This window comes from Pseudophryne corroboree, chromosome 3, assembly GCF_028390025.1.
Source record: "Pseudophryne corroboree isolate aPseCor3 chromosome 3, aPseCor3.hap2, whole genome shotgun sequence".
NCBI lineage: Eukaryota > Metazoa > Chordata > Amphibia > Anura > Myobatrachidae > Pseudophryne > Pseudophryne corroboree.
This window is the reverse complement of record NC_086446.1, coordinates 202,296,618-202,317,225: the sequence shown is the minus strand read 5'-3', so window position 1 is coordinate 202,317,225 and position 20,608 is coordinate 202,296,618. Positions and strand designations below refer to the sequence as shown.

Below are 20,608 nucleotides of genomic sequence, written 5' to 3'. Positions count from 1 at the left end.
TCCTGAGACACTGCGCTTGCCACACCACTATGTGAGATGGATTGGAAGACTATAGAACAAGAAAAGTGGCTGCGCTGTGTGTCAGCAGCTATATAAAATAGAGAGCACAACGTATAAAATGTAAATAATTTATTCTCTTAATCAAATATAGTTATAAATAGGTTAATAATACACCTATATCTGTCTCAGATGATATAGAGGTTCAGCAGTGTGATAAAATGGCTATCCAATATATTAGATCCTAATTGTGCAATAGGGAGGGAACAGGAGAATTTGTAGATGTAGTTCCAGATAAATATAAACGTATACTACCTCTCCGGCAAGCGCTGGTATAAACTTGGCTGGGCGTCCCCGGCTAGTGAGTCCTGCGTTGCCCGATGTTCTGCACAGAGGAGAGGAGTGTTGCGGTGCCCAGTGCCGAGCACCTCCCAATAGAAAGTGATGTATAATCGTCTCCTGTACTCCTGATCGCCAGCCGGCGATGAAGCAAGCTGCTGAGATGCACAGTGTGATTGTACAGTGGAGCGGAAAGGTGGGTATCCCAAAGCTGAGTACCTGCCGCCAGGAGGAAATGTGCGGTGGTCTCCTGTTCTCGTGATTGCTGGCTGGCGGTGATAGCAAGCTGCTGTCGGAGAGTCAAAGGCGGTTTCTTGCCGCAGTCAGCCGGATGGAAGAGAAGCTGTGTGGATTGCACAGGATTAATTCGCCTTACATACACCTGGTCCAGGTGAATTAATCCTGTGCAATCCAGCACTGGGCATTTTCAGGTGGCCCAGACATGACCCTACTGATGATTGAGTGATGTCATAGGTCGCGTTGCCCAATTCTATCCCTAACTGCCCAAACTGATCTGGTGACTGATTCCGCAGCTGCAGGGTTTTTTTTTCATATGGGAGCAAACTTGTGTGTTTTTTTACCTCTCAGTGCCAATGGAAGGGGGGAGCATTAAAGATTTTGCTAAGGGTCCACAGAGTTCTAGTTACACCCCTGCCATGGTGACACACCTAAATATAGACATTCATATATACATATATATCATCCATATAAATAGTTACTGTCACAATCCTGACAAAATCATATCATTTGGTGACTTACCTCTGCCATCTGTCCTGTAGCCTGCATGAGTTCTGCTGGCTGGGATAAACAGCTCACCAGTATCATGAGTTCTCTGTGTGCTGAGCTCACTCTCTTCTAACAAGTTCATCTGTATTGATTAACCTTCTGTGTGAATTCTGAACTCGGCAAGTCTCTGCATTGTGTGCCTGCATAGCAATCATTGAGGATTCTCATGCTGTTCTATACTTCTGTTCCAGCATCCACAAGTCCAGTGGTTACCAGATATACCTTTCTGTGCTCTCAGAACCTGTGGCCATTATTGCCTGTCTGTGCACATACCACGCCGGAGTTCTCTCCAAAACCAGCAATGGATGTCGCCATGACAGTTCCTGGTCAGCTGACCTTCTAGGGTCCAATCCGGATTCACTTCCTCATCATGTGATCATATATCAAGTGCTTACAGCTGAGTGGAAGTTCCAGGTCTCAAGCACTAGCAAGCAGTCAGTGCTTTTGTGTCTCTCAGCCTGGAGTGAGCTCCAGAATCTCCTGCTGGTAATAGACTCTGTGCAAGTTACCATCACGCCGCACTGCCTGACTCCCTGGATGATTTAAAGGGCCATCGCTGCCACTATATCCCGGCAGCTTCAGATTCACCAGAAGTACTCCAGTGATCCAGAGGGACTATCCTATATCCCTAGTGGCATTTGCAATTGTCATCTCATGCATTTCCTGTCTCCCTGGATGATTTAAAGGGACATCGCTGCCACTACATCCTGGCATCTCCAGACTCACTGGAAGTCCTCCAGTATACTAGAGGGACAGTCCTATATCCCTAGCGGCCTTAGAGACTTTGCTGGTTCTTGCCAGCTTCCAGTTCTCCGCTGCGCAAGGTAGTGCACCATGGTTTCCGGAAACCTGCCACTGCTGTCTACAACATTGCAGTATCCATTGTGCAGAACCACCGCATCACAGCTACTGGGAAACCAGCAGTGCTGACACTGCACAGCATATGGAATCCCCATTGCGCTACCTCAGCTGCCCAGCATCTGGAAACCTGTGTTGCTGACATCCTCAGCTTCGGTTACATGTATTGCTGACGTCCTCAGCTTCTGCTACAAGCATTTCCGACGTCCTCGGCTCCGTCCACAAGTATCTCTGATGTCCTCAGCTTCGGTTACAAGTATTGCTGATGTCTTCAGATTCTGCTACAAGCATTGCCAACGTCCTCGGCTTCATCTACAAGTATCGCTGATATCCTCTGCTTTGTCTTCAAGTACTGCTGTTGTCCTCAGCCTCATCGACAGCTATCACACTGGTTCCAGCTAGTGATATGTGACTTTCCTGCATTACTGATCCTCCCAGCATTACATCAACTCACCAGTTCTCATGTGACTCTCCAGTAGGTGACAATCCAGCTACCCATTGCTCTGGTGGCTTCCACCACCAGTGTTCCAATTACCCATAGCTGGTCACCATCCCTCATAGAGTACACTGCCTGTCTGCCACATCTGGATGAGCGGATCGTTCACTAAGCCAGCCCGATTCTGCTCACAGTACTCAATACCAAACCCAGTGTCCAGTACTAGTCCGGGTTCACAATAACCTCAGCCATAACAGTTACTCTCTTTTTCTTTCTTATATGTATGATGGATTCCCTAAACTGACCCCTATCACGAGAACGGGGGCATAGCCTTTTGTGCTGTTCAGTTTTTGGGTGAGCGTTTGTGAGTACTCATTTGTATTGAAGTATATATTGATATAGATAAATTGAACATCTTTATTAAGAAGGTGAGAATAATAAGGGAATAATATGCCAATGGGATATAAACTAATAGGTTGTACATTTAAAAATAGAGAATCTTTGATTTTAAATAAATGAACGACATGCCTACTTTACATGTGATGATATCCATATTTGAACTTAGGTCCTGGTGGTCTGTTCTGCGTGTGTGTGTGTGTGTGTGTGTGTGTGTGTGTGTGTGTGTGGTGAGGGAAGTTTAAAGTGATGTGCCATTTCGGCACTCATAACTAATATTGATTATAAACAGAGTGATTAACCCTTTTTTCGTTGTATACAATGACAATAAATAACACTATACAGGTTGGTTATTTACCTTTATGTGTCTGGGTTTGAATTAGGATATATGGCGGTGAGTGTTCTCTGACAGACTAGTGCTAGCTTGCTGTTTTAGGGGAGCACCCATTATGAGACGTGTTTCTCTTACATATATATATATATATATATATATATATATATAATACTAAAGATCAGATATGTGTATCTTTCCTATTTATGGAGCAATTAACTTGTATGATATAGTATTTTTATGTCTCTAACTTTTAAGGTATGAGGACTTATCTTACATATAAATAAACCCACTAGAATCAAAGCTTTTTATATCTCCTATAAATCATATGTGAAATAGGATAAACATATTTATTATATACAATAAATATTAATATTATAAATATAAAAAATAAACATTAAAACAACAAATAATTATCTATCTATACATACTTGGATTCAAACTCAGAGACCCAGTAATGTATTCTCTAGTGGACTGGTTATAAGCCTGTTGTGTAATGGAAGCACCCATTTCAATATATGTGTTTAATTACCAATATATTTCACATGTGCTAAAAATTAAATATTGATATCTTTCTTATTCTAATGTAATGCAATTTCTTATTTGTATATATTTATTATTATTATTATTTCTGTTTACTTTGTATTAAACTATTAACATCAGTGCTAGTAATGTAGGTCATTGTTTTTTAATACTTGTTGGCAGCATTACACAAAAACAACCAGACAACACATGTGGATTCAGGTGTTGAAAATGAGATGTGGATACTAATTGGTTGAAGACCAGTTAAATACCTGGGTCTCTACCTGCCCTCACAAACCTTCTGAAGAAACCATCAACACATTAGCGTGGAGAAACCGGTCAAAGGATTCATTTGATATTGTTCCAGTCCTAACATTCTTTCACACTGAGCTGGACACCATCCTGTTTGATACCTGTAATTGCTTTTAAGATCGGAGCGCCACGGACTCCTTCTGTACAACGCCAGCAAGACATATTTAAAGATTCTACACTACACCAATCTATGCCCATATATTTAAAATATTTTTCAGTGATTTGCATTTCATTTTCTGCAAATACAGATCTGCCAATCTTGAAAGGCTCATCAGTTTCCAAGTAATGGTCTGCAAATCTGCTGATTGTTATCATACACTAGCAATCTACCGCCCTAATTGAGCTAGGAAATCAAACATGCTGGACAACCTGACTTACCAATCCCAATCACTTTTTTCATTGGAATCTTTGATCTGTGAGCTCCATACATTGTACATTTTTTTTACACAATCATCTGCAAAACACCAATTTGTCCTAATTGATTGTTGCTGTATGGGTGCCTTCAGTCATATATTAATGGATAAAATGCATTCTGACACCTGGAATGAAATCCATAATTCCCAATAAGAATTAATGAGTGCTAGAGAAGCTGCTGTTGGGAGAAGATTATCACTCAAGAGGGACCAGAGTAAGTTAAGTATCTATTGATTGTCTGACACCCAATCATTTGAAAGGAGAAGCAAGTATGACAGTCACCCTGTTGCACAGCAGATCACCAAATTCATGGTAGCCATGTTGACACTTGATCTGCATCCATTTTCTGTATTAAACACAAAATGTTTCAGCCAATAAGAGGAGGTCATATTGCACTCTCACAGCGATACACAGGGGTCAAAGCCAAATTCATTACATCCCTTGAAAAGAAAATTGTAAGCACTATCCACCTAACTACAGTACAGATATGTGGACAAGTAGCACAGATCAAACTATAGACAAAATACCTCTGACAGCCCACTGGTAAGAGTATCACAATCAGCAGCAGCACCAACAGTAATTGCAACATTATTTTTATTACCATCCTCATTCTTTCAGCACAGTAGTGCTAGTATGCGATGCCAACACATTCACAAGCAAGCTACTTTATGTATTGCTGGCTTCCCAAAGACACATACCAGTGTAAATTTGCTTCATAAACTTTGTAGTTATATATTCAAATTGCTTATTCCACTAAAGTTCTCCTCTGAATATCTCATATCTGATAGCAGAGCCATCATTGTACATACAATTTGGATGGCAATTTTAAACACATTCCATCTTTTTCCCACAAATACTGGTTCACAATTTCCTAGGAAATAAAAGGTCTATGCAGTAGAGGCTTTTTGTAGCCCATAACATATCAGGGGTTTTCTGGCAATCTGCAATAGCCTGTAGAAAAACTGCAAAAAAATAAAATGAAATCATCAGCTATGGCAAAACGTATTAACGAGGTGGAATTCTACAATTACATGCTTGAGCAACTGAAGGAACAGCTGCATACCATCAAGAGCTACACATCTAACTATGATACAGGGAATGGACAACATGTTATCTGTTACTGCAGCACAAGGATTCCTTGCAGTTGTATGGAAGTGACTAAAGCCTTTTGAAAATGTCACAAATTAAGTTCATTCTGACACTGCCAGCCTGAGTAAAGTAATTTCTCTAATTAAAGTACTCAAAAAGCATCAAGAGAAGCTGAGGAGGGTATGATGAAATCAAGTTGTTAACCTACTGTAGTTGATCAATCATTCCATTTTCAATGATCAAAGGGTGTGCAAGTTTTTGCAAAATGATGACTACATTTTGTCATACTATTCATAGGTTGAAGTCTACTGTATGTCATGTCTTTTTTTAAAAAAAACAACAACCCAGATCTTAAGACATGTAAAGAGATCCTTGTGAGAAAGTTGATGGACCAAATCTCAAGTGCCACATACTTTGCTTCAGCTTCTACTAGTGCTGCTACTAGTAGTAGTAATAATAATACTTCCAGAAACAAAACATAGTTTTCAACAAAGATTCACAGACAATAGGCTGGATGTAAAGATGCCTGAGATCGCCAGAGTGTGAGATCCTGGATGATCTCGGATGTTTTTTTAAAGGGTCAATCACTTACCAGGCAAAACCATGCCTTGTAAGTGATTGTCCCTTTAAAAAAAATGTTCGCGATTAGTTGGCATCTCACACCTCCATCAATATCAGTCATTATTACATCCGGCCAATGCATAAAAAGGATGTTGTAACAACTGGGCAGACTTGAATGAAATGCCCAATTTTGACAATGACAACTCTACCACATCGTATTGTGATACTGTGTCAATTTGTAGAATTGCAGTGTGTCTAAGGGAGTACTGTAGGAAGTGGATACCCACAAATACAGAGAAATGTGTTCATCAAATTGTTACTAATTGTTTAAGGAATACTAGAGTCGTCCTTCAAAATATGGGTATGCAAGTCTAGAGTTCAGCAGGGATGAACTAATATTGGGGTTAGAAGATGACGATCTTCTTGACATCAGTAACGAGGAGGATAATGCCTATAACAATGATGATGACATTTTCAATTTCAGCAGTATCAAATATAAGGTATAGGACAAAATACAATTTTTATAAATTAATATTTTTTTCTAATTTTAAAACTATTATAGGATTTTGGTTATCTTTAATTCAGCACTTCTTGCAACAATGAATTAACCACCACCATTAAATAAAATTTAATCTTAAACTTATTTTATATTTCTTTTATGGAAGTCAAAAGAGAAACCCAATGCTGTCTGTAATAAAATAAAAAAAAAGATTAATTTTTCAGACAAGGGGTGAGGTGGCTCTTCCCACATATCTGCAGCATTTTCACTTCAGAAGCAAAGCAAAATATTCTTAATCCTTGTTGAAAAGAATGCCCATAATGCAGAGCTGATCGCTTCAATAATAAGGAAAGCAAAAGGTACAAAGTAGAATATGTGTATGACAACCTATTCAAAAACATATACTTTTACTGTGTTGCCTCACAGCAGACTGGAAGCCTGAATAAGCCACATATTTCAGTGTCTAATAGATCAAATTTATTATTATTATTATTATTATTAATAATAATGCTACTACTACTACTACTACTACTACTACTACTACTACTACTACTACTACTAATAATAATAATAATAATAATAATAATATTTATTAACAAACTAACACTGCTCTAATTTTGTAATAGTAATTTTTTTTATATTTTTTTCCCATTTCAAAATATATTGGATAGAAGCTTACTGTATGGTACAGTTTTTATTACCTCAACCTGCATTATCTACAAAAGCGAGTAAGCTTTGCAGTCAATAACTCCTTCAAAATAAAAAATTAAAAAAATACCACAAATGCCCCCATCACTTTGTAAAAGTCAAGACAATGGCCCTCATTCCGAGTTGATCGGTCGCAAGGCGAATTTAGCAGAGTTACACACGCTTAGTCTACGCCTACTGGGAGTGTATCTTAGCATCTTAAAAGTGCGAACGAAGTTTACGCAATATTGCGAACAAAAAAAACTTAGCAGTTTTAGAGTAGCTCCAGACTTACTCTGCCTGTGCGATCAGTTCAGTGCTTGTCGTTCCTGGTTTGACGTCACAAACACTCCCAGCGTTCGCCCAGACACTCCCCCGTTTCTCCGGCCACTCCTGCGTTTTTTCCGGAAACGGTAGCGTTTTCATCCACACGCCCATAAAACGCCGTGTTTCCGCCCAGTAACACCCATTTCCTGTCAATCACACTACGTTCGCCGGTGCGAACAAAAAGCCGTGAGTAAAAATCCTTTCTTCATAGCAGAATTACTTAGCGCAGTCGCAGTGCGAACATTGCGCATGCGCTCTAAGCTGATTTTCACTGCGATGCGAAAAAAAAGAACGAGCGAACGACTCGGAATGAGGGCCAATGAGATTTACATAATAATAGCAATGCAGAGATCTCAGTTACATATACTGTAGTTGCAAACACATAGAAAGCAGTGTCAGATTGGGGCATGAAGGGCCCACCAAGGGGAATGAAGTGGCAAGGGCCCATGTGTAGGGACGTGGCCAGGCTCCAGAGGGGACACCATAGGTGCTGCAGAGGTCTGGCTAACTATTAGAGAGTGCATGGTCTGGGCTCCTTGATAAATACTGTATATCCTGCTAGTGCATTCATGAAAATGTACCAGATTAATAACAGCAAGGTACTGTAGAGAATGCACCTTTGTCCTGTGCAGTATAAGGTAACATGTAATTCAAGTGCACATTCTGGAACCTGAGAACCTGATACTTAGAGGAGGTGAGGCCCCCGGTACCTCTGTATCCTGTGGGCCAGTCCATCCCTGATAGTAGGCAACTAAGCATATCAGCTTTGATGGTCCTATGGTATATGATAATAGCACCCACTTATATTTTCTCATGCTACATGAAAATAGTATATAAATGGATATATTTCTAAACTTATCACTTGGAGCTACCCCAGGATCTTGCAACATGGCTCTAGGAGCATCAATATATACCCTGAAACTATTGATCCCAAACTCCTGACTCACAGAATAGTGAGACACAAAATGGCTTTTTCTTAATCAATTTATTGATTAATAACAGGTGCATGAAAGGGAGGGGCTAATCTAGACAAGAAAAAAAGAACACAAATTTCCCCACATACATTTGCAAATACATGGTAAGCCACCAGCCACAGCAAGGCATCTCTGCTTTGGTTGTCCTACGCCAGAGGCGGATCCAGAAGAAAATAAAAGGTGTGGGACCATGATAGGGGAATGGTAATAGTTATATATGCATGCACCTAAGTAAAGGGGTGTGGTATAACAGGGGGTGTGGCCTCACATAATACGCCATCAGGTAATGATTGGCTGTAGGAGCACATCCTGGTTTATTGCCAATGTTTCACCCTGATGAAAAGGCTGATTGGGCCTTGAAATGTTGGTCACCTGTTCCATTAGTTATGGGAGCCTGGAAGGCACCCCAGCACAATATAATTATTAAAGTTTTTAGTTGGTGGTGGCAGGTGCAGCATACCTTGCTTTGGGCACTGCACTGAGACTCTGACTGCAGGACACGAACTGCCCATCTTTGATTAGCAGAAGCAGCCAGCTGGATCTCCAACAAGCAGCATAAGACATCTGCAGGAAAGCCCCGTCACAATCACACCTTCTCAAAGCTGAGGCTGAGTTTGACTGCACCTAGCATGGTGGTAAGGAGAGTGGAGGAGGAAGTGCTGGGAAACTGTGTGGTGCAGTGAGGGCTAATGAAGCCTTCTGTGCCGTCATAAGTAACAGTCTTACTCGATGCTGGCATTTGAACCCGGCGCCTGGGCTGGACTCTGGCCGGCTGGCAGTGGGGGAGGTAGGTTGCGGTGTGAGCAGGGGGAGGCTGGAGCTGCAGCTTCAGCCTCCTCATTGGTTACCACTCGGACTTGCTGTTAGAGCCGCGGCGGGTCCTAGTGCCTGCCGGCTCTTTTATCAAATCTGACTGATGGAAATAGCAGTAATACTGCTGCTGTTCTCCTTTTGAAAAAAAAAAGTCAGAAACGGCAGGGGGGGCATGGGCCCAAGTGCACCTACCCTGGATCCACCTATGTCCTATGCTATATGATACTAGCGACCACTTTGGGTTATAGATTTATTTTTTTATGCCACATGATAACAGCACTTACTGTACACTAAGCATATTGGAATTAGAGATGTGCACAAACTCCTATGTTTTGGTTTTGGTTCTAAATCGTGTTTTGATTTTAGTTTTGCAAAACCACGTTCAAGTGTCTTGGGCTTGGTTTTGGATCTGGGTTTCTTTAAAAATTGCTAAAACAGCTAAAATCATGTTACTTGGACCTATTTTTGTTCCAAGAATATTAACATCAATAGTATAAATTTTCAATCATTTCCAGTCCATTTTTCCCACCACACAATACACTCTCCTGAGTAAATTGGCACATGAAATCATGAAGGAGGGAAGTAAAGTACATGAAATACAAAACCTAAGATTACATTTTTAAATCTTGGTTCTGAACTCAAGGGAAGACCAAACTCGGGATTCAGTCCATTCGGATCCCAAAGTTTGGTTGTGTTAATTTTTCTACAAAACCAAACCGCTCATCTATTTAAATCACATTCCAAGCATAAATTGGAAGAATAAAAATAATAATCATAGTAGTAATAATGAAAGAAAACAAAAAAGTTTGAAAAACAGATGAAAAAAAGATGCAGTCAATGCATGTTACATTCAATCCCACGTTAAATGTGTTTTTTAAATTACTTTTAACAAATGTCAGTGTATAAAACATTTTTAAAATGGAAAAACAAATGGAATATTTCTTCTTTATATAAGCAAATGGAGCAATTTAATGCAATAAATCAATCTTGTCATTAGTAAAATGTACCTAAAATAATTAATAGGTAATAATAAAACAGTTTACATTGTTTTTGCTCTCTAGCAAACATAAAAGAGAAGCATACCGATGCCTTATATTATGCTGATTATATCACAGGCATCAATTTCCATTAGCATTAGATGAACTCTTAAATATTAAACAGTTGCCTTAATAGCATAGTGACAGTAGTCAGCTGAATAAATGTAACTCATTTGTCAGGAGGAACCTTTACAATTAGCCATTGAACCTGACTGGAAAAACAGCATTTACATGATCATGTATACAAGTGAACCGATTGTCTGTAAAGTCTAAATTCACTATAAAGAAAATCCAGTTGTATTTAGAATGACCTAGTTACTGTCTGATCCCAATTACCTACCTGAGGTCTACTGTACACATAGTGGAGGGTTCCCTCTCTACCGGCAAAGCATTGTCGGTATGTTGCCTGTATTAAAAGAGACAGGTTTGCAAGAATGAGTACTCAAACAGCACGGCACATTGAGGCAGATTCAGAGATGGATGGAAGCACAGCAACTGTGTTTTTGTATGCAACGGCTGTGCTAAAATATGTTATAGCGGCATGAAGAGAGTGACGCACAATGTATACTTTTGTTACCTGCTGCTGAACCTGAAATCACAGCATTGGATCCTTCTGCATGAACATTGTCATCTGAGTGACCCTTAGGTTACTCATGATGGCCGGTGTTTGTATGCTGCCAGAGCCAGTGAAGCTCCATTGGAAGATGCAGATACTGACCTTGATACACCTCAAAAACGGGTCTGTTATGCTCCCTTTTAAGAATGCTGCCTATTGCCAAACCATCCATGCCCTCAAAAACCCACAGCATGTCAATCATGCTTCAGGTTAGGGGGAACTGCCTGTCATCTCACATAATGAGATCTGCACATACACAGTGTGGCATGAACAGATCTCTCGGAGATATACATAAACCACCGTACTTGTATAAATTGCTAAATTAGGCACACTGCCAACCAATAATACGCCTGATGGAATGAGCAAGCAACAAAATGATCTCGCCATGGCTTCTGGGGCTATCTGGATTACATAAACACTGGTTCAGGTTATTAGTCTTTGTAGAGAGTTTGAATTGGGATAGTACATTCCAAGCTATATATGGATGTAGCCACGCTCATCAAGCCTGCAGATGTTCCATATTCATGACAAATCAGGCTCAGCAAGTGTGCTAGTGATTAGGACGTGGGTGGCATACAATGCCATAGCTCAATGTACTAAGTCACACTCACACCTCGGCATGGGGAGTGTGCCTGTGTAGCTGAGCCACAGGCTGGATGAGTGTCGCTACATCTATATATAATGTTTATTCTAGACCCCTAAACCTGTCACACCCCATGCAGTTCCTCTATCCTGCCTGGGAAGTCACTCTCTGCTCTGGTGCTTCTAGAACACTCTGATCTGTATCTCAGCTTTGAGGTACAGGCCAGAGTGTGCTAGAAGCAACAAAGCAGAGATCGACACCTCAGGTATTAAGAAGGAACAGCACAGCTTATGACATGTGTAAGGTGGTAGAATGACAGTATCTATCATAGATAGATCTAAAAGCACTCTATTGTATAAGTGCAAATCCTCACATACCAAGGAAATGATGATTAATTATGGATTTGTTGAAAGGAAGATGAGAGAAAAGGGAAAGCTGATTTAGTTTAGTGGGAATATAGGCAGAGAAGACAAATGGATTGAGAATAGAATTGTAGAGTCATGTTGTGGTGTAGATATACAGTAAGCACAAAATAGAAAGAACTACATGGTTGGCAGAGATGTAGTGGAGATGGTGTGGAAAACATGCAGTGGACAAGGGGTGATAAAAAGTAATACAAAAAACGATAATGTTACAAAAGAAGAAAATATATAATACATATAACAGATGATGTAGCCCAATATAGTAAGAAATCCTAGAGATTATTTTTAAAGGCAAAATACATTGTACATAAAACATAATGGATTCTAATACACGTGCAATGCACAATATAGCAAGTTAACCTATTTATTCCTAATCTTCATATTAAATATATTTCTCCACCCATCCAAAATTTATATGGTAACTATCATCATTTTAATATAAATTATATCTTTATAAGCACAAATTGCATTTTAATAATTTAATCTATACACATTCAGATGTAAATTGTTAGTTTTTTTATGACAACAAAGAAAAAGCTGAGGGAAATACACAATCAAATTAAGCATTTATTTTCATTTGACTGTTTTATGATTTACCATAAGAAATCAATATGTGATGGTTTGATTTTGCAGGAAAATAAATATTGCTCAAGGTGCATTAATTCCACTGGAGACTGTACAAACTGCACTAAGGGAATCAAATTACTATTCCATCTTATACCGTGTTGCTCTAAAGTGATGGTTGACCTTGTCAGAATGACTCTTCTTGCCTTGGGTGTAGAACAGTATCAAATTGAAATTCATACATTATTTCTACATTTTCATACAAAGTTTTTTTTCCATTTCTTATATAGACTGTTGAAAAGTCCGAATCTGGCATTTTATGAAAGTCAAAATGATTATTATCTATCTATCTATCTATCTATCTATCTATCTATCTATATATATTTTTTTTTTATCTATCTATATATTTATATATATATATATATATATATATATATATATGTATGTTTGTATATATAAATATATATATTTTTTTTAAAGAAATATTTCCTTGTAGACTGCATATGTCTTTAATCTAATCAGAAAATCAAAACTACTTTTAAAATGGGCTATGCAATAGAAAGTTCATTAAGAGGTTTATTCTGAGTTGACCACATATGTATCCAAATATTACAAATTAAAAAATCCTGCATATTAAGCATGCACCAGCCATAGCACCAACATGATAGAGCCCATTGGTAGCTGCTGATTTAATATTCATCTTAAGGCATATAGTATTTTTTTTATACTGCTTAACACTCATACTGACACACTACATTTTAGACATTCTTTATGTCCTACTGGAGTGGGTGAAGAACAGATTCTGTGCTTCTACCGGGTGGCAAGCATGCCTTCATGGATATTAGGGCCACCCTAAATGCCCTCAGAATGAATACAAATGCTATTGAGTCAGGATTGGCACTGCCATTAGGAACCATGAATGACTGATTTGAAAGGAGTATGGAGGTGACAACTGCTGATGTATTACATATGGTGTGATCCGTAGTTATATTACACACTCACTGAGCGAGTATGAATGTGTACTGATAGATGTTTATAATTACCTTGGAGAACTGATTGGTGGGAATAATTCCACTAGAAATGTTAACCTTAGGATGGTTGGTAGATGTGATTTAACTTAAATCATGAAACATACAGTATCATGCATGCATGCACGTACCCATAAATAATTTGAACCAATAGCTGCATTATCTTCAAAGACTGTGTTATGAGTTTAAAGTACCAGAACATGAAAGGGTATATATTAAACCCAACAATTCTCTTAATGAAAATAGATGGTGAGCACCATGGTAATAATGACACTGATAAATATAACCCTAAATGACCTTAAAAATTATGTGGTGTGTGTCAAAGTGTCTCCATATTGTAACATTCAGTAGATTGACGCGGATTTAAGTCACAACTATTTGCACTGACTGCAAAAGTCTGTAGTGTATAGGACACATAGGTTCTATTTGTTGGATGACCCTCACATGTAGCAATCCATCAATTGGTAATAAACTTAACCTTAAAAAGCTGAGGTCTGTTCTTAAAAATGGTATTTGAAAATATTACACTCGGACTCTGTGGCGTCCTTACTGATAAATAGACTGCTGTCAATAAAGTCTAAAAATTCAATTTTAATAAACTACCTTACACATATATAGTAGTTGGATAACAGAAAGAATCAATAAAACTGTTTTGATGGTGGACAATGAGGTGATATTATTAGAGATATGCGCAGGACATCCTTTTGGGTTTTGATCTGGATTTTTTTTTTTAAAACAGCTAAAATCACAGAATTTGGGGGTATTTTTGATCCTACAGTATTATTAACCTCAATAACATTAATTTCCACACATTTCCAGTCTATTCTAAAAACCTCACAATATTGTTTTTAGGCCAAAAGGTTTCACAGAGGTAGCTGGATGACTAAGCTAAGCGACACAAGTGGGCGGCACAAACACATGGCCCACCAAGGATTGGCCCTGCAGTGGCAGACAGGATGGCAGTTTTAAAAACTAGTGTCAGGCCCGGGTGTTTTTGTGAATCCGTTAACCCGGAACCAACCACAGGTGTAGGTGCTGGGCTATGAAGAAAGCAGGGAGGACGAAGAAAGTTCCGATTCATATATTTATTCAAAATAATAATTCAGTAAAGGGTTAACTGACAAGTTGGTAATCATCATATTATACTGAAGTATTGCAGGAATAATATGCAAGAGAAAACTCAAAAATAAATAAAAGAAATGTTCATGGAAACATATGCAAAACAAGCTGATGAATAAATGTTGGATTGTCCAAATATAAACAAGCTTTGATGCAGAACTGCAAAATGTGATTAACTGGATAATGCAGACATGAAGAGATAACTGTAAGGATTTGCAATGGAGTTTTGAGAGTTAACTGAGAGACTGTGAAGAATTATCCTTGTTATGACAACATAGCAAATATAAACAAACTTTGATGCTGAACTGTAGAATGTTATTAACTGGATAATGCAGACATGAAGAGATAACTGTAAGGATTAGCAATGGAGCTTTGAGAGTTAACTGAGAGACTGTGATGAATTATCCTTGTAATGACAACATAGCAAAAGGTACTGAATTGGGTTACTTGCGGGTTCCGGAGATCACTGTGAAACTGTAGTAGAAGACAAGGTGATGAATGGGTTAAATGCAGAGTTGAACAAATGAACAGCTGAGAGAAATGAGATCCTGCAGACTTTGTAGGATAGGCAGACTGACAAGGTAACCTCATGCAGGACACTGGGAATCCAAGTATTTCCAATAGGTGTGCAATTGACTGATAGCACAATGGAGAGCCGGTAGATCTTTGGCAGTGAAGGCTGCAAACGGACCTCTGGGAACGGAGGCGATATCTGGACCACGGGAATCACACAGGAAAGCACGGAGAGAGTTCAGAGCTAGAGCACAGCTTTGATACAACAAAGCACTGGCCCAGAGTAACATAATCCCAGCCTACTTAAAGGCAGCACAAGCACGGGATTGGCTTACACCTGCCCACAGGTGTTTTCACAAGTGCTCTGTATTAGCTATTTGGTCTCCAACATGGCCACCTCCTATACAGCAGACACACCGCAGTGCCTTAGGCCATTTGGTCCCCGCACTCACAGTTCCCAGACTCTGCATCACCTGTGCCATTGATCACGCCGTGTCCCCACACGGGCGCACAGCACCGCAAGCAACCGCACTGGCAATGGATGAACCCCAGAACCCGCAGAGGTGAGAGACCGGTTCGTGACAGTACCCCCTCTTCTACGGGTGGTCTCCGAACACCTTTGAACCTTGTCAGGATTTTTGGAGAACAAACGAAGTATTTCTGTACCAGTCTTGGAGCATGAACATCTTCAGAGAAAACCCAGGATCTCTCCTCCGGACCGTAACCCTTCCAGTCGACCAGAAACTGTAAACGTCCGTATCGGGAACGTGAGTCCACAATCTCTTTAACTTCAAATTCCTCATTCTGCAAAGAGTGAACTTTAGGAGATTTGGACTGGGTAGTACGGAACTTATTGAGAATCAAAGGCTTCAGTAAAGATGTATGAAAGGCGTTAGGAATTCTCAAAGACGGTGACAATTTGACTTTGTATGACACAGGGTTGAGTACCTTTACAATGGGAAATGGACCAATAAACCTGAGAGCAAATTTCTTAGAAGGAACTTTGAACTTGAGATTGCGCGTAGAAATCCAAACTTGGTCTCCCACTTAGTAATTCGGTACAGCTTTACGTTTTCTATCTGCAAAAGATTTATAACGAGTGGAAGTTTTGACCAAGGACTTACGTACACAACTCCAGATGCTAGATAGACGTTGAAGCTCTTGATCTGCTGCTGGAACCTCTAGGGCTGGCAATGGATGAAACTCTGGTGGAGAACTTCTTGGACTCTTATGTTGGGCACATTTAGGACATGCTGCTATAAACTCTTGGACATCGGCTTTGAGACGTGGCCACCAATAAGACTGTTGAATAAATTCGAGAGTCTTTAGAACCCCATGATGACCCATGAAGGAAGAGGAGTGAGCCCAGGTAAGCAGCCGTTTTCGGAGACTTGTGGCAACAAAGGTCTTGCCAGGCGGAGGAACTGGAGAGGTTCGAGTCATTAAAAAGGACGTAGGATTCACAATGGCTTGATTCGTGGTAGCATCATTTAATTCAGAAGAAGCAAAGGACCGGGAAAGGGCATCTGCCTTTTTGTTCTGAGACCCTGGACGATAGGTGAGTTTGAAATCAAATCGTGAGAAGAAAAGCGCCCATCGAGCTTGTCGTGGATTCAAACACTGAGCTGACTGCAGATATAGAAGATTCTTATGATCAGTATAAACTGTAATGCGATGTTGAGCTCCTTCTAGAAGGTATCTCCACTCCTCAAATGCCAACTTGATGGCAAGTAATTCTTGGTCACCGATTGCATAATTACGTTCTGCCGGGAGGAACTTAAGGGAGAAATATCCGCAGGGATGGACCTTTTTATCTTCAAAGACTTGTGACAACACAGCTCCTACTGCTTCTGTAGATGCATGCACCTCTAATAGAAAGGGACGATTCAAATCAGGCTGTCGAAGAATGGGGGCTGACACAAAGGCTTGCTTTAAATCAGAGAAGGCTTTGATTGCTTCAGAAGACCAGTTCGTAGGATTTGCTCCCTTGCGAGTTAGGGCTGTGATAGGAGCAGCTAACGTAGAATAATTCTTAATGAATCTCCTATAGAAATTAGCAAAGCCAAGAAATCGCTGAATCCCCTTGAGAGTTGTAGGGGTGGACCAATCCCGGATAGCTCGCGTCTCTGGGATGGATAGCGGATGAATTTGTCCCCTAGGAGGGGTCTTGCCCGGAACCAGGACGACTGGGCAGTCCCATTCACGATGAGGAGGTAGAGAGTCTGCTGCTTGCTTACTGGAAACATCCGCAAGGGATTGATACACCGGAGGTAGATCGGAAAGGCTAATTGACCGAAGAGGTACAATTGCAGCTACACAGTCCTTGGTACAAGATTTACCCCATGAAAGGACTTCCATGGTTTGCCAATTGAGTTGAGGATTATGTTTCTGCAGCCAAGGTAAACCAAGTATCACATCTTGAGAGGCTTTGGGAATCACGTAGAAGGAGAGGTATTCGGAATGGAGCTCACCAACTTTCATCTTGAGACATACGGTTCGATGAGTAATTATACCATCTGGAATTCGACTTCCATCCACTGCTGTAACGGCAACTGCTGCTTTCAGAGGCATGGTTTGAACTTTAGACCGCATGACAAAGGCTGAGGAGATGAAGTTCTCGGCTGCCCCGGAATCTAGGAGAGCTGAAACTTTCACTGTAGAACTTGGAACTTCTAATTGAATAGACAAGGTCGGCTCTTTCCCAGAACGTGATTCTAGAGTAACTCCTAGCTTAACCTCTCTTGAATAAGCTAGGAGGCGAGAGTTTCCCGGTCGGAGTTTGCAGAATTTAACTAAATGTTCGGAGGACCCACAGTACATGCAGAGGTTACCCTGTCGACGACGAAGTCGTTCCTCCTCTGTGAGGCGAGAGCGCCCAATCTGCATAGGTTCTTCAGTCATTACTGGAGACTGTGATGAAGAATCTTGTCGAGGTCTAGGATGATCACGTGGACTGGATCGCTCTGCCCTGGATTTCTCTAAACATCGCTCCCTGTGACGTAGGTCAAATTTGTTACAGAGAGAAATCAATTCATCCAGTTTAATTGGCACATCCCGGATAGTTAAATCATCCTTGATTCTCTCTGAAAGTCCATTCCAAAACGCGGCGATCAGGGCCTCCTCATTCCAGTTTAACTCTGAAGACAACGTGCGAAACTGAATAATATATTGACTGACAGGACGTAAACCTTGACGTAGACGGAGAATCTCCAAGGATGCTGAGGTGGTCCTGCCTGGTTCGTCAAAGATTCTCCGGAAGGAAGATACGAACTCTTTGTAATTAGAGAGGATAGGATCACCTCTCTCCCATAATGGTGATGCCCACTCCAGAGCCTGACCGGAGAGGAGGGCAATAATATATGCAACTTTAGAACGAGCTGATGGGAAACTGGAGGACAACAGTTCGAACTGGATCTCGCATTGATTCAGGAATCCTCTGCAAAGTTTTGGGGTTCCGTCAAACTTACTCGGAGAGGGTAACTGCAAGCGGGACGTAGGTAGCGTCACAGGAGAAGCTGTAGTGGTAACTGGGACATCCAGGGTTGGACTCTGGACTTGGAACGTTTTAATAGCCGTATGAAGAGTCTCTAAACGGTCTGCCATAGTTTGCATAAACTGCACTATTTGTGTCTGTATAGACTCCTGATTTTCCAGACGGGAAAGGATATCTGACGTAGCACCGCCTCCTGCGAATTGGTCACTTGACGGATCCATGTGGCCAGTGCTTACTGTCAGGCCCGGGTGTTTTTGTGAATCCGTTAACCCGGAACCAACCACAGGTGTAGGTGCTGGGCTATGAAGAAAGCAGGGAGGACGAAGAAAGTTCCGATTCATATATTTATTCAAAATAATAATTCAGTAAAGGGTTAACTGACAAGTTGGTAATCATCATATTATACTGAAGTATTGCAGGAATAATATGCAAGAGAAAACTCAAAAATAAATAAAAGAAATGTTCATGGAAACATATGCAAAACAAGCTGATGAATAAATGTTGGATTGTCCAAATATAAACAAGCTTTGATGCAGAACTGCAAAATGTGATTAACTGGATAATGCAGACATGAAGAGATAACTGTAAGGATTTGCAATGGAGTTTTGAGAGTTAACTGAGAGACTGTGAAGAATTATCCTTGTTATGACAACATAGCAAATATAAACAAACTTTGATGCTGAACTGTAGAATGTTATTAACTGGATAATGCAGACATGAAGAGATAACTGTAAGGATTAGCAATGGAGCTTTGAGAGTTAACTGAGAGACTGTGATGAATTATCCTTGTAATGACAACATAGCAAAAGGTACTGAATTGGGTTACTTGCGGGTTCCGGAGATCACTGTGAAACTGTAGTAGAAGACAAGGTGATGAATGGGTTAAATGCAGAGTTGAACAAACGAACAGCTGAGAGAAATGAGATCCTGCAGACTTTGTAGGATAGGCAGACTGACAAGGTAACCTCATGCAGGACACTGGGAATCCAAGTATTTCCAATAGGTGTGCAATTGACTGATAGCACAATGGAGAGCCGGTAGATCTTTGGCAGTGAAGGCTGCAAACGGACCTCTGGGAACGGAGGCGATATCTGGACCACGGGAATCACACAGGAAAGCACGGAGAGAGTTCAGAGCTAGAGCACAGCTTTGATACAACAAAGCACTGGCCCAGAGTAACATAATCCCAGCCTACTTAAAGGCAGCACAAGCACGGGATTGGCTTACACCTGCCCACAGGTGTTTTCACAAGTGCTCTGTATTAGCTATTTGGTCTCCAACATGGCCACCTCCTATACAGCAGACACACCGCAGTGCCTTAGGCCATTTGGTCCCCGCACTCACAGTTCCCAGACTCTGCATCACCTGTGCCATTGATCACGCCGTGTCCCCACACGGGCGCACAGCACCGCAAGCAACCGCACTGGCAATGGATGAACCCCAGAACCCGCAGAGGTGAGAGACCGGTTCGTGACAACTAGGCCCCAAAGAGCACATAATGCAAAGAAAAAAAAGAGGTACAAGATGGAATTGTCCTTGGGCCCTCCTACCCACCCTTATGTTATTTAAAGACAACATGCACAGTTTAATTAACCCATCATTTCAGCGATAGGTGGTCCCCATGGAAAAAGCTTGCCAAGTTCTCAGAATCATAGCTAGCTACAAACACACCACCTCCATAGTTGATGACTTTTCACATTATGAGAAAAGGCAAGAGGAAGAGGACAGTGTCAAGAAGGTGGTTAAAAATTAGAAAGGCACACACAATCAGGAACAACACACAGGCTTTCACCTTCACTCATACATTGGTGTGGAACAGAAAGGACTTTAACCAAGCAAATATATAATTACCACATTACTGGGCAAACTGAAAATCTTTGTATTCCAGTCTG

General features: G+C 40.6%; 1 long non-coding RNA gene across 1 annotated transcript in view; it reads right to left on the bottom strand.

Moving 5' to 3' along the window:
• Positions 1 to 10,713: 10,713 nt before the first annotated feature.
• The window catches only part of LOC135057594 (uncharacterized), a 452,598-nt gene continuing 442,703 nt past the window's right edge, over positions 10,714 to 20,608 (bottom strand). The window contains exon 4 of the long non-coding RNA XR_010244227.1: positions 10,714 to 10,784. This is a non-coding gene — a long non-coding RNA (uncharacterized LOC135057594). The remainder of the gene's footprint in view (positions 10,785 to 20,608) is intronic.